The 14179-nt window shown below is 44.3% G+C and overlaps 1 long non-coding RNA gene across 4 annotated transcripts in view; it reads left to right on the top strand.

Annotated features, from left to right (window-relative positions):
- Positions 1-12846, top strand: part of LOC122468280 — a 53960-nt gene extending 41114 nt beyond the window's left edge. For all 4 annotated transcript variants that reach the window (XR_006293194.1, XR_006293193.1, XR_006293192.1 and 1 more), the window contains one exon: positions 12750-12846. This is a non-coding gene — a long non-coding RNA (uncharacterized LOC122468280). The remainder of the gene's footprint in view (positions 1-12749) is intronic.
- Positions 12847-14179: the final 1333 nt, after the last annotated feature.

The following is a 14179-nucleotide window of genomic DNA, read 5'->3' as shown; positions in this document are numbered from 1 at the left end:
AAATAAAAACAAAAGAGGTGTTTTCTTTCTCCACAAGAATGGCCCTGAATGCTGAAGTTTTCCAATCACGGGTGGTCAGTGGTCAGCTGGTGGTACCATTACTGCTGTGTCATTTCACCTCGTCTGACACACGCCATCCCTGTGGTCCTCTTTGGGGTGAATTGGGTGGGAAGGGCACTGTTTTGAGAGGATTGGTGGAACGTTATTTAGCCAAGTGGAAACAAGATACAGACCCAGCCTGTAGAAATGTCACCATTATTGGGAAATGATTTAAACGTTCCTTAAATAATCATTGGTTCCAGGACCATTGAGTTAAGACTGAGCTAAGGTTCTCTGTTTCTTGTCCTTTCCCCAGCTCCTCTTCCCCTTACCTTGCTTCTGCCCCTCAACTGTTTACCACCTCAGTACCCTGCCCCGACTGAAATGATAATATTAATAACAATAATGCTGGGAACTCACAATTATGGAGCTCTTATTATGTGCCAGGCACATTCATGCATTATCTCATTGAATCCTCATAAGAGCCCTCCGCGGAAGGAGCTATTTTTTTAAGACCTTCTTTATATCGGAATAAATTGAGGTTCTGAGAAGGTACATCACTTAGCTGGTAAATGGATAAGGTGGAGTTGGAGCCCATCTCTACCTTGCTTAAATCTGATGCTAGATCTTCTCATCATCCAATGCACCAGAATCACCTGCACTGAGTGTCCATTTTTCCAGCATCACCTGATCTTTAAAAGGTAAATGGTAGGCGTACATAGATTTCCCCGAGTTAAATGCTCTAGCAAGTCTTTTTGCTTTCCACAACTTAAAAAATTTTCCATAACATTTTAATTCTACCATGGGCAAAAAGCTGCGCTGAGTACTCTGGGGACACAAAGAATTATTTAAAGAGGAAGATGTCCTAACCTTTGTGAGATATATATACATAAAATTTATAATACAAAGGTGGCAACTGTTGAGGTGTGATGTTCAGCTACAAAAGTGTAGTTATAATATATTAAGTGGGATGCCTGGGTGCTCATTCGGTTGGGTATCTGACTTTGGCTTAGGTCCTGATCTCGTGGTTCCTGGGTCTGACCCCTGCATTTGGGTCTGGGCTGACAGCTCAAGTCTGGAGCTTGCTTCCGATTCTGTGTCTCCCTCTCTCTCTGCCCCTCCCCTGCTCATGCTCTGTCTCTCTCTCCCTCAAAAAAAAAAAACATTAACAATTTATAAGATAGTGTGAGTATACACTTACTACATGAGACATTGAAGCAAAATTTATTCAGGAAATAACTTGTATCCCAAAATTGGGATCCCTTATTGTTTGACAAAATAAGGATTCAGAGTAAATTTTAGAAAACTCAAATCCAAAAGTAGCATAATAAAATAAGAATGTAGAAGGAGGGAATTAATAAGATAAAACCTAAAACTAATGAAATAGAAAACAAACATAAAAAGGGATATATACAATCAAAATTAGTTTCTTTGAAAGATTGTCGAACTACATACACCCTTGACAAGCTCAATAAAGAGAAAGCAAGATAAATACAACATTATTAACGAATATAACCACAAAGATGGAGATAAGAAAACTTACTGGTAGATGTTATGTACAATTCTGTAGAAATAAATTTGGAAATCTAGAGGCAGTGGAAAATGCCCTGGTAAAAATAAAAATTCTTAAAGTAATTATTTTAAGAAACATGAATAGACCAATTATTGTAGAAGTGATTGGAAAGAAAAAGATCTATCACTAAAAAAGGCACCAGACCTAGACAGTTTTACAAGTGAATTCATTACATTATTTGTTTGTTTTGGTTTTGGTTTGTTTTTTTTAAACAGAGAGAGAGAGAGAGAGAGAGAGAGAGAGAGAGAATGAACGTGCAAGTGCAGGAAGGGCAGAGGGGGAGGAAGGGAGAGAATCTTAAGCAGGCTCCACACTCAGTGTGGAGCCCCATGTGGGATCTCATGACCATGAGATCATCACCTGAGCCAAAATCAAGAGCCAGACACTTAACCAACCGAACCACCCAGGCACCCTGCATTCCAGTTTTGAAAATCAATTGCAGTGTTACATAAAATCTATTTGACCATAAAAAGGAAAGATACTAAAATAATTTTCTGAAGACAGATTCTTAGGACAGTACAGAATTTGAATACCAATGTATATAAAGAATTATGTACAGAATATTAGCAAATCAAACCCATCAGTGTGTCAAAAGCATATGACACCATTACCAGATAGAGTCTATTGCCAGAATATAAGAATGTATCTTAACTCTTCCAATTTTACATAAATTGTGGGAAGACTTCCAATCACTTGTAATGGATGTGATGGTGGCCCATGAATTGTTAATGTTTAATTCTTAAATTTTGATTCTTGAATAGTTTGGAGATTGTAGGAGTGAGGCTGGGAGGGAAGGGGGACTTTGGGGGGAAAGAGAAGGAGTCATTGGGCTTTAGGCAAATGCATTAGTTATTTGTGCTGATTTATTTAATTTTTAAGCGATGCCAGTTGAAGAGAGGAATCATAAATAAAGAATGACCCCTTAAGGAATACCTACCATGTTCTAAACCTTTGGCTAGGTTCTCTGGCTACAATGTCTCTTAATGGTTTAGTCAGGTCTGGGTTAATGTGCAAACAGAGCGCATACATGCACACTCACATCAATGGAATGCCTTCTAGAAACATTCGTTCATAAAGGAACAAGAACAACGTGTCATTTTTTAAAAAGTTAGTTAATAGAAGGGCTTATACATAGAACATTATTATTGAAATAGGCTGCAAAGAAACACTTCAAATACTTTACTGACAGATGCCATTCACGAAGCAAGAGAGATGATAATTTTAACTGACATGTAAGTTCATAGATCCTGGCAATTATTTAGAAGCTCATTAAAATGGATGGGGCGCCTGGATGGCTCAGTCGGTTAAGCATCTGACTTCGGCTCAGGTCACGATCTCACGGTTTGTGGGTTCGAGCCCCGTGTCGGGCTCTGTGCTGGTGGCTCGGAGCCTGGAGCCTGCTTTGGATTCTGTGTCTCCCTCTCTCTCTGCCCCTCCCTTGCTCGTGCTCTGTCTCTCTCTCTGTCTCTCTGTCTCTCTCAAAAATAAATAAATTAAAAAAAGCAAGAAACTCATTAAAATGGCTTTGCTGGTTGTAGCCATGGGGACACTAAGGCTCACGCTGCAAAGACTTCTTGGCTCACCCCGGTCTGCTTAGGCAGCCTTAACAGGGTAAGTGTCCTCTTACCCTGTGGTAAGTGTACCACCTCTGAATGGAGAATTTTCTACTCCCACAATCCCAGGGCTGAAGCTTTTCTTTTCTATCTAGCACAGCTGTCTCTGGAGACACTTGGGATCCTGGGGAGGTTGGTGGGTCCCAAGAGAAAGGAGGAAATCTCTGGGCGGGTTTTTGTCACGAAGCAGTCTCCCAATTGTCCCTTTGAGAATGCTCTCGGCTTCATTGGTCTCTGGCATTGCCTGGGGGATGATTTTGAGGTTTACCTCGAGAAAGGAGATTCTCCGCTACGGTTGTCTGCCCCGAAAACCTGGTGCCTTCTTATGGGGAAAGGATCACTCTTTCTCATGGTGCACAAGGGCAACAGAGCAGAGCTCTGGCTAAAAGATATGGCCAAGAGAATTTAAACAAAGCAAACTGTGGACCCCTCAGACATGAGACTCGGTAACGTACCCAGTTGGAATGATAGCTATTAGGTCAGTGGCCGTATGTCTATCCTATAAACAAGGATTATAAAATTTCAACAGGGCTTTGCCTCCCAACAATTATGTCAGCAGCCAATGATGATCACGAGACAGCTACCCTGTCTTTCTGCTTCATCACTTAAAGTGACAGTATCCAGCTTTCTTCTCTGCATCTATCATACAGACACATTGATTTCCTTTCTGGGGAAACACATATTTCTTTTCTCCTGCTAAAAAGATAAATCTGACAGATTTTAATCAACTGTAGTTGTTCACAACTACAGGAATTCGTTCTGTGCCACATATGAAAACAAAAATACACTCACAGCGAAAGAAGGAGTTTTGGGCCGAGTTGATTCGAAGAACACACTTGTATTAAAACGTGCACACACACACACACACACACACACACGGCAGTGAAGCCTAGGAGTTAGTTAATATTTTTCAAGATGGTATGTCATTTGTCGTGACATCAGTAAATGCTGGTCTCCATTCACATTTCCATTGAAACTATGCTGTCCACATTCTCTGTTTAAACTCCAAGATGCTGGAGTATTGGGTCTTGGTCTTTAGAATGAAGGCTTTCCCATGATGAAAGTTGTCTTTCAGATCACAGCGGTATGATCTAGAAAGATGGAGAATGTGCGTGTCTCTTATTCAACAGGCTCTCATCAACAATGAGTATTGTTGAGCCGGTATTTGGCTATGAGTTGGGTAACTATGCTATGAACTATTTCTACTATTTCATGTGTTTCGTATGTATTGATCCTGAGTAGCTTTTGTTATTCTTTTCAGTGTGTCTAAGGAGCACCAAGATGCCAAATATGTTTTTTCTCTTCTGTGTTAGACATTTAATAAGCTGATTTTTTTTCTTAATTTTTTTTCATATAAAGAACTCTGTGGGAGAGACACTTAAAATCAACAAAGCTTGATGTTGTTTTACATATCATGCATTGAGTGATTCACTTCTTCTCTATAGGTTGTACACAAATGGATTTTTTCCAGACTTTTCTGAGGTTCATTCATTTTTGAGAGAGACACACACACACACACACACACACACACACACACACACACACAGAGTGTGAGCGGGGGAGGGTTAGAGAGAGAGGGAGACACAGAATCTGAGGCGGGCTCCGGGCTCTGAGCTGTCAGCACAGAGCCTGATGCGGGGCTTGAACCCACGAACCGTGAGATCATGACCTGAGCCGAAGTCGGACACCTAACTGAGCTGCCAGGTGCCCCAATACACAAACTGATTTTAAATGGCACTTTTCTAAATATGTGAATCTTTGGCATATGTTGTCTTTTCTTCTCAGTAGAGACATGCCCGAGGATGGAGAGATTGGCTGTCTCTTGTTCACACCTAGTGGCAATTTCCTGCCCAGAGGTCTTGGAAGAATATATCTTATTTCAGCTAATTTTGAGAAGTGACGAAAAAGAATCCACATCATGAATGGAAATGTACAGATACAGTTTTCATTTACCATCGATCCAATTCTGCCTTACAGAGTCCACTGTCTCAGTAACGTTTTTTTTGTCCCGTCCTCATAATTTTGAATATTATATTAAGATACATGGCTCAAGAGTAATTGTATTTCGAAAGTAAAATATTGAAAGGACAGTTATTTTAATAATCCTACATATCATCATGGTGTGAGTATATGTATATATATGTGTGTGTGTGTGTGTATTTATATGTATATATATATGTGTGTGTGTGTGTGTGTGTATTTCACTGGGCAAAAATAGAGAACCTTATCTCTTCTAAATGTGAGCTTTAAAAACTTCCCTTAAGTGTGCTTCCATTGTCATTTCTAAGTTTGTGAAAATTACAAAACATCATTATTTATATGATAATGTGCCCTCTACATGAATTGCCCACAGTGCATTGTTGGGTTAACTTTGACAACCTCTTTGGTTTAAGAATGAGGTCACAACTCTGATATTTGTCTGTGATGTGCCATCTATCTATCTATCTATCTATAGATATAGATTTTTTTTTTCTGAAAAGCATAGGGTGATCTGGGAAAAAGGGAAGAGTGGCTAAATCAGAAATCACCTTGCAAGAATAATATTAGAAGAGCTTGGCATTTAAATTGTAAGAGGGATAAATTAACTTCTTCAAGTAAAAAGACAAGGAAGGCAGTAAAAGTGGGTGAACTTGTTCACTTGGAACTCATGGTGTCCTTGTTAAGCCTCAGCCAAGAAATTGGCGGGTAAAGATTTGTCCCAATTTTCATCTGATGCTGGTGTCATTTGAAAGTTTCATCCAAAGTGAAAGGCCATCCTGACATAGGAAGTAGGTGATTGTTCTCCTGAAAGAATATTTGTGATGCCCCGCACCACAGCCACTAGAAGATACGAAGGCAAGCACAAAATATTACCTAGATCATGATTTATACATGCTGAACACACAGTAAACTCGCCACCCTCTTTGCCCCTACAGAAAATGCCACCGCCTAGCCAAAGCTCCAGCACAGTGTTTTGAAGCAATATTTCTCAAAGTCTGTTCTCATTTACAAAAGGAGCAATTCATTTTGTAGGACACTTCAAACTGGCAAATGGCCAACAACAATTTTGACCAAAGCTGGGTGCAAAAGGTACCGCAAAACCCAAAGCGGAAAGAGTATTTAGGAAAGATGAAAACAAAAGGGAAGATTATTCATCCTTCCATATGGCTTCTTAGAGCCATTCACAATTATGTATCGTTTATGGTAGTTTCTATAAAATTTTTTTTTCCATTGAGAAGGCAGAAGACTGAATAAGTTTTGTGAACGCATCACAAAAGAAAGAGAAGAAATTCAGAACGACAATGGAATTTAGCTGATTGTTTGAGGATCTGTGCGTGATAATGGCACTGTTAACCGGGAGAATGGAGACTGTGATCTCACTTGTTTTGCCAGAAAGGGATTTTAAGAACTTAACCAAAAATTAAAGTCTCTAGTGGGATGCACATAAACAGCGGCAGTCCTACCACAATTATGCATCTGATTGAAAAGGTAGAGTATGTCAGAAGTCTCAGAGCCGATGGTTGGCTTCGTAGCTTGTGTGCATGGAAATACACTCACTTCAAGGGACAGGAGGGGGTGCCTCTTGGCTTTTAATTTTGGTTCAGGTCATGAGATCAAGCCCCACATCAGGCTCTGCACTGACAACGTGGGGTCGGCTTGGGATTCTCTTTCTCCCTGTCTTTCTGCCTCTCCCCTGCTCTCGAAATAAATAAATAAATAAACTTAAAAAAGAGAGAGAGGAGATAGTGTGGGGCTTTCTCAATATGTATTTAGATAAGTTCTTACTAGGCACAATTAGACCCATATTGCCATGCCACCAATTCACGTCCTTGGCCTCTTATAATTAAACTGTAATATCTAGAGACATTTGGGGGCTAAGTGGGATTCCTGGAGCTTTCATACTTCATTCCCTAGCTGCCAGATGAAGACTTTTTTTTTTTTACACAATTCCAGTCAAATTGCAAGGCATTTTACTCGTCAAATTATTCACAGGTCTTCATACACAGCCCCACCCCCCAACACACAACTACTTGGCAAATTCCAATCTTGTGTCTCCTTTTTTTTTCTTTTTAAAGTAATCTCTACCCTCATCGTGGGACTCGAACTCATGACCCTGAGATCAAGAGTAGCATGCTCTGCCGACTGAGCCAGCCAGGTGCCCTCCTCCAGTCTTGTGTCTTAAGGATGAATTTTTCATAACCTCTTTACTTGCGCCGACGTTCCATTTGTGTTGGGAATAATTCTTGGAGCCCGTTCGAAATCCTTAAAACGGGACGGTCAAAGCGTGGCAAGGCCGTACGAACCTTGGACGTGAAAAGACCCCAGACTGAGTTTCAATGTGGCCAGACTAGGTGTTGGATCTCCGACACGTCAGTGACACTTGTAAGCCTCAACTTTCCCCTACGGAAGATGAGAACGACAGTTCCTACCTCGTGGAAATTGCGTGTGCTAACGTAGCTGACGTATTGAAGACATTAATGTAGAACTTGCTGGATCACAGCTCATGGGGGACAGAAGTAGAAAGTGGGAGAGAAGGCCTGGTGGCTTTGCGACCCCTCTCTATCGTCGCCACCCTGTCCCTTCTGCCCGTTTTTATCAACAGTGCTGTAAACATGGGCATCAGACGGATTCTCGCGTGTTCTCCTTGTTTCTGCCTGACACACTCCCCGTGCATCTTGTCAGAGACCACTCTAAATCTGGAACCTCAGAACCTGAAGAAATGAAGTCTTCCCTCAAAAAGTGCGGCTTCAACAGAGGAAGTCACTCTTGGCGTTCCATTTGGTGAAGTGCCATCCTGATGCAATGCACGACACTCTGGAGGCTGCACATAGTGGATCCCGCCTCCGAAGGGCCCAGCCCACCCCGGGATTAGTCACTTGGCTATCTCACTGGGCAGCTAGTAATTCAGAGATAATCGTGTTACCCAAGATGCCATTTAATCTGTATTTGGCATATCTCGAGTTTTCATCTTCATTAATAGAGCCATCAAAGTTTTCATTGGGCCTGACTGGTATTGGGAGCACTAGTGATTCACCCGGGGGGTGCGGTGGGGGGTTGCAGTTTGCATGGAGAAACTCTGCTTGCCAGATGGCTGCTGTTAATCTGCTTGCATCAGGAGTGTGTGTGTGTGTGTATGTGTGTGCGCGCGTGCGTGCGTGGAGGGGGAGGCTAAGCTCTCCTGGTCCCCAGCCAGTAGGACTGTCCCTCACCTCTGATTACACATCGCTGCCGGCCAAGCCTAGGAAACCTGGTCCCTTGCGGCAGGGTGGGCTCGCCACTCCCTCCTGACTTGAAGGGAGCTTGAGGGAGTGGGTGCCGGACAAAGGGAAGGCCTTGCTGCCTCCAGCCTAGGCCATCCAATCAAACGATTCCTGTGGAAGGCAGTATAGTACAATGGAAGGGTGCTAACCTGGGAGTCAGAGAAACTTGGCTTTAAACCCTGACTCTATACTTAACTGGCGACGTGAAGTTACACGCATCGCGTAACCTCTTGGAGCCTCAGACTCTCCCCTTTACATGATATGAACCTGATGGCGTCACCCTGGTAGGTTTCCCACAAAGGAGTCACAACCGGGGAGCCGGATGGAGACCCATCCTTTAGTCCCATGACCTGACTGTCCCACGTCTGAGTGTAGAGCCCGGGGAAGCTCCGATCAGGTCCCCGTGGGGAGGCTGGATGAAGAGGTTCATCGCAGTGTTGTTTGTGGTAATGGGGGTGATGGAATCTCAGGGTTCATCAGGGAGCAGGACAGATAATGGGATGCCAAGGAGGCTTCTCACGCAACACCATAGAACCGCGTGAAGTGATAGAGGTGAATCTTAAAGACCGTGCTGGGAAAGAGAGAAAGAAGGAAAGAAGGAGGAAGGAAAGAAAGAAAGGAAGAAAGAAAGAAAGAGGAAAGAAAGAGAGAGAAAGAAAGAAGGAAGAAGAGAAAGAAAGAAATAGAAAGAAAGAGAAAGAGAAAGAAAGAAGGAAAAGAGAGAGAGGGGGAGGGAAGGGAGGGAGAAAGGAAGGAAGGAAGGAAGACAAAACAAAGTCTGTGGACATCATTCGTATCAACTGAAAACACACTCAGACAGAACAAGAGAATACTACGTGTCTTATGAAGACACAGACATATTCCAGGATATCGTCAAACCTGATACTAGCTTTTATGGAATGGGGGACAGGAAAATGGCAGGGGGAAGGGGAGACACACACGTGCAGTGATAATGAGTTGAGGAGTATGACTTCCTCAATGTTCTGCCCCTGGGTCCAAAAGAAAAAGAAAAGGTGACGGAAAAGTTACGGGAAGGGAGAGGAGTTAAGAAGAGTGGTGCTTTGGGGGCTCAGGGCATGAGGACAGGCACCTGTCTGGCTGTGGAAGGCTCTCCATGAGGGTCTCTTTCTCTCTCTGCCGAGGGTGGGGTTCAGAAGGCTTAGGAAACACGTGACGGGAGAATGAAGCCGAAGGGCCTGAGATACTCATTTGCTCGTCTCTGAATTCTCAATCTCCACAGACCCTGAACTGCCCGAAGGCAGTTCTCTAATTTTTCCAGAATTCTCATTACAGACTCAATTTCTGTGGCTCGGTCACCGTAGAGTTTTACGAAGGTGTGGTGCTCATTCTTGTAAAACCAGTTGAGAATTTCCTGGATCCCCAACCCTCAGCCCCTGCGTAGAAGTGTCCTGTTCTAATCAATGAGACCTTTGTGTGCAGTGGGGCCAAAGGATGTGACTGCGTGAGAGAGAACCACAGGAAACTCCATCGTTTCTCTAGGGTCTGAAAAAAAAAAATCGTAAGTGTGTAACGGGGCACCCTGGGTAGCCTCCTTTTGTTAATTTATGAATTGGAAGGCAAAGGTGGATTTATTGGAAGAGTGTAATTAAGTGTCACCATGGTACGGATCATAATTATGACCAATATAATAAAGCAGAGGGAGAAACAATTTCCCTCCTGAATGGCATCACCTGTAGTAAGCCTTGCCGTCCTCAAAGCTCTGTGTTCATTTCCTTTAAATATAACAAACAAGGCAGGCATAAAATAACGTGATCTGTAAAGGAAGGAGAGGTGATCTGTAATCCACTTCCTGCCTTAGAAGCGAAAGTTTTGAGATAAGATTGAAGCTAAAACCCAGCAAGATACCTCTGGGCGGAGAGGCCTCTCTTGTGTCAAACTTCTGGATATGACCAGCATCCCCTGCTTTCTCCTCTTTTCTTCCCTTCCTCCCCGGCCCCCTTCTCTGTTAGCCAGTCGGATTCTTATCCCTCTGAAGGTGATGATTTGTTCGAGAAGGGGTGTGTGATCCAGGCTAAGCCAGTTCAAGGCTTCCCCGGGACTTCCCCGGGCTCTGTTCCTCTCCTATCTGGAACAGCCAGAGGTAATCCCGTAACCGCTGGCAAAGAGAGCCTGGCTGAGAAGGAAGCCAGTGAAGATGACAGGGCAGAGCTGGGCAGCCTCCAGAGTGGGGTGAATCTAAGACATCTCACCCGAGTGCCTGCGCTCAGCCATGCTGGGACCCCGAGTTCTCTAGACCCTTCGCTTACGTCAACTAATCGGCTCCTCCTTTAGCTTTGAGCTGGTGGAGTTTTCGTCATTTGCACGCCCAGGATTTCTGAGCGCTGTGCCAAGAAAGTAAGGTAAATACTGCCTCACCGGGGAGCGTGTGCTCATTTAGCAAACATTGAGCGGATGCTTGCTCTGTGCCAGAGAGACCCTTTGCATAGCAAAATCGCATCTTAGACACGTTCTTCGCATGACAGGAACACAACTGTCATGTGTGAATTCAACTCTGTGTGAATTCAACTTTGTGTGTGTGTGGGGGGGGGTGGGTGTAGTTGTATGTGTATCCCTTTTCTTCAATGACTACACGGTAATATGACCATCTGTTGGGTTACCTGGGGCACATCACACGGTGGCCCAATTCGTGAATTCTCTGCCAACGCCTCGGTTGGCATGAGGGCGCCAAGAACTACTTTCGTGCTCGTAGGCCGATGAGCTGGGTGACCTTGGGCAATTTGCTTAACTTCTCTGAGCTCTCTGTGTTTCTCTGTAGAGTGGAGAGAATAATATTCTGTGTATCAACCGACGGTTGTGAGTAGCAAACAAACAACTTCGTGTAGAGTGCTTAGCATAGTGGCTGGCACAGAACGAAATCACTCAGGGGGTGCCCGGGTGGCTCAGTTGGCTAAGCGTCTGACTCGATTTCGGCTCGGGTCGTGATCTCACAGTCGTGAGATCGAGCCCCACGTAGGGCTCGGGCTCTGAGCGGGCTGTGGCGTCCTCTTAAGGTTCTCCCTCTCCCTCTTCCTCTGTCCCTCTTGCACTCATGCTCTCACTTGCCTCTCTCTCTGTCTCTCCCCAAAAAAGAGAATCATTCAGTAAATGATAGCCATTGTTAATGTTCTCATTACCACAGTCCTCGTCACCTTCATCACAAAGGAAGCTGGGACGGAAGTCTGAATACTTTGCACGCATACGGGGCTTTGGCGACCATTCACAAAGTACGGTCTCATCCGATTTGATACAGGGAGCCCACCGCCCCGCAATATCCGTTTCACATTCTGGCTTCTCGCGAGTCGACAAGAGCGATTTTTTCCGAAGGTTTCCATGATCTTTGGCAAGATCCGCTGAGTCTACTATCAAATATAAGGGGCTGAGAAATGCGTTCGTTTGGGCAAAAACTTAAAAAGAAAGAAAGAAAAAGAAAGAAAGAAAGAAAGAAAGAAAGAAAGAAAACATTTCTAGGACAAATGTGGCCCGGCACTAAGCATCTTGAATCAAGGCTGGAGTTTAACTGCTTAATAAAACTTCGGTTGCAATTGTTACACTTGTGAAGACCTGGTCGGGGGAGACAAACTGATGTTTCGACAAGGACGGCTTTTTCTTTCCTCTAATACATCACTGCTATCAAACAGGAAAGTTTGAAGCCAACTCTTTTTTAACTTCTTTGCTCACTGGTCATTTAAAATAGTCTTAAAGTTTGGACCTCGTGAAAGACTGTGTGTGTTTCATGTTACCAACATGAGCAGATTGTTGAATGTGACGCATCTAAATGTTTTCTTTGTGGCATGTTTTTCACAAAGGCACGCTTTCAAAATGCTAAAATACGGACCCGTTGTCAGATCGCTCGGTTCTTTGCACAGGAAGATGCTTTTGGATTAACAACTGGGCAAAAATCCTTAATTGTGTGGTCGAAGGGAATGCCGCGCTTTTGATCCCACGCACCTTTCTAGAATAAGAAAAGGCCTTGATTTACTAATTGAGCAAAACTTGCTCACAGTTCTATTTTTGTTTGTCTGTTTGTTCTTGTTTAAAATTTTTTTGTTTTTGTTTTTTTAACGTTTATTTATTTTTGAGACAGAGAGAGACAAAGCATGAACGGGGGAGGGTCAAGGAGAGGGAGACACAGAATCCGAAACAGGCTCCAGGCTCTGAGCTGTCAGCACAGAGCCCCACGCGGGGCTCGAACTCACGGACTGCGAGATCATGACCTGAGCCGAAGTCGGCCGCTTAACCGACTGCGCCACCCAGGCGCCTCCGTTTGTTCTTGTTTTAGATCAGGGTGTTGTTTTATCCAGTTCAGGGAAGACACGGCTTCTTCATTAACTGCTAAGGTGACGGTGATGCTGCGGGAAGAAGTCATACAGGTTTACAGGTACAAATTCTAACGATCTCTTGCCTCAAAAACCAAGAACAAACCAACAGGCATATAAGGCAAAACTGTCTTGGGTATTTCGATTATTTCCTCTTGCTCAGAGCTCCCGCCAGAAGCTGGAAGAAAGACTGAATTCAGACTTCTTCTCCTCTGTTTGGGTTGCCCCGTTACTGGGTGACTTCTGATGTTGCAACACGAGTGTTTTTCATTCTATACCATTGATTGCTGATTGATTCCGCACCCAGATTCGCCGAGTAGTTTATCGAGAGCAATCACTTCTGCATCCTTTATTGTGCATCACAAGGTGCATGCCGAATTGTAGACTTCCGTATTAACACCCATGATTAAGGACAGCAATCGTTCAATGAAGATGAGTCACAATATTTAGGTTTTATGAATTCTTGATGCGTTTTGAAAGACAGGGAGCGGGGTTCTCCTAATGCTTGAGCAATGGCTTAGTTGTAAATTAGGCATCCTTAGAAGCTATACGAAGATAATGTTGCAGAAGTTTTTGCTAATATGCGGAAGCGGTATGTTAGCGTCGGTGGACAGCCTGTCCCAGAGAAAGGAGCCACAGGGACAGGCTACCCGCATTCAGCTTCACACGGTCAACGAGCGTTTTAGGTAACTTACTGCCAAGAGTTCCGTCAGCGATTCTCAAATTTTACATTTAAGCTTAGCAAATATTACTCCTATGTTTCACAGGTGGGTCATATGTGGTCAGCTGGATATTCCATACGCATGGGAACCTGGGGGGGGGGGTGCCTGGGTGGCTCGGTCGGTTAAGCGTCGCGCTCTTGACTGCGGCTTAGGGGATGATGTCCCCGTCATGGGATCGAGCCTCGTGTCGAGCTCCTCGCTGAGCATGGAGCCTGCTTGGAGTTCGCTCTCTCTCTCTCTCTCTCTCTCTACCTCTTTCTCTCTCTCTCCCAAAATAAATACACGAACGTTACAAAGAAACTCAAAGGGAACCTGGATATTTGTAGGTCTCCCTTAGCTGCGGGCATGCGTAAGGTCGAATTAGCCTTAATCAGCTCTTGAGAGCCTCTCTTGGACACGACAGGACCTCCTGTGCCTGCCTGGTCCCTTCCATCACTCCATCTGGGCTCCAGTGGGCTCGGCAGTTCTCCCCTGCAGCTCAGCACGGAGCGTCAGAGTGGCTGTGAGTGGAGTGTGTGGGGGGCGGGGAGGTCCTTCTGCCTGTGTGTCCCACTTTATCACTTCAGCCCGGAGGCAGTGGCAGTTTGGACCGGAGTCTCCCTGTGGCTTTCATCCAAATAGACCCTGCCTCTTCCTGCAGTGTCTCTCTCATGCGTCAGAGTTTCCAGCCCTGGGA

This window comes from Prionailurus bengalensis, chromosome B3 (genome assembly GCF_016509475.1).
Source record: "Prionailurus bengalensis isolate Pbe53 chromosome B3, Fcat_Pben_1.1_paternal_pri, whole genome shotgun sequence".
NCBI lineage: Eukaryota > Metazoa > Chordata > Mammalia > Carnivora > Felidae > Prionailurus > Prionailurus bengalensis.
Note: the sequence above shows the minus strand (reverse complement) of the source record. Positions and strands in the feature narration are given on the sequence as shown.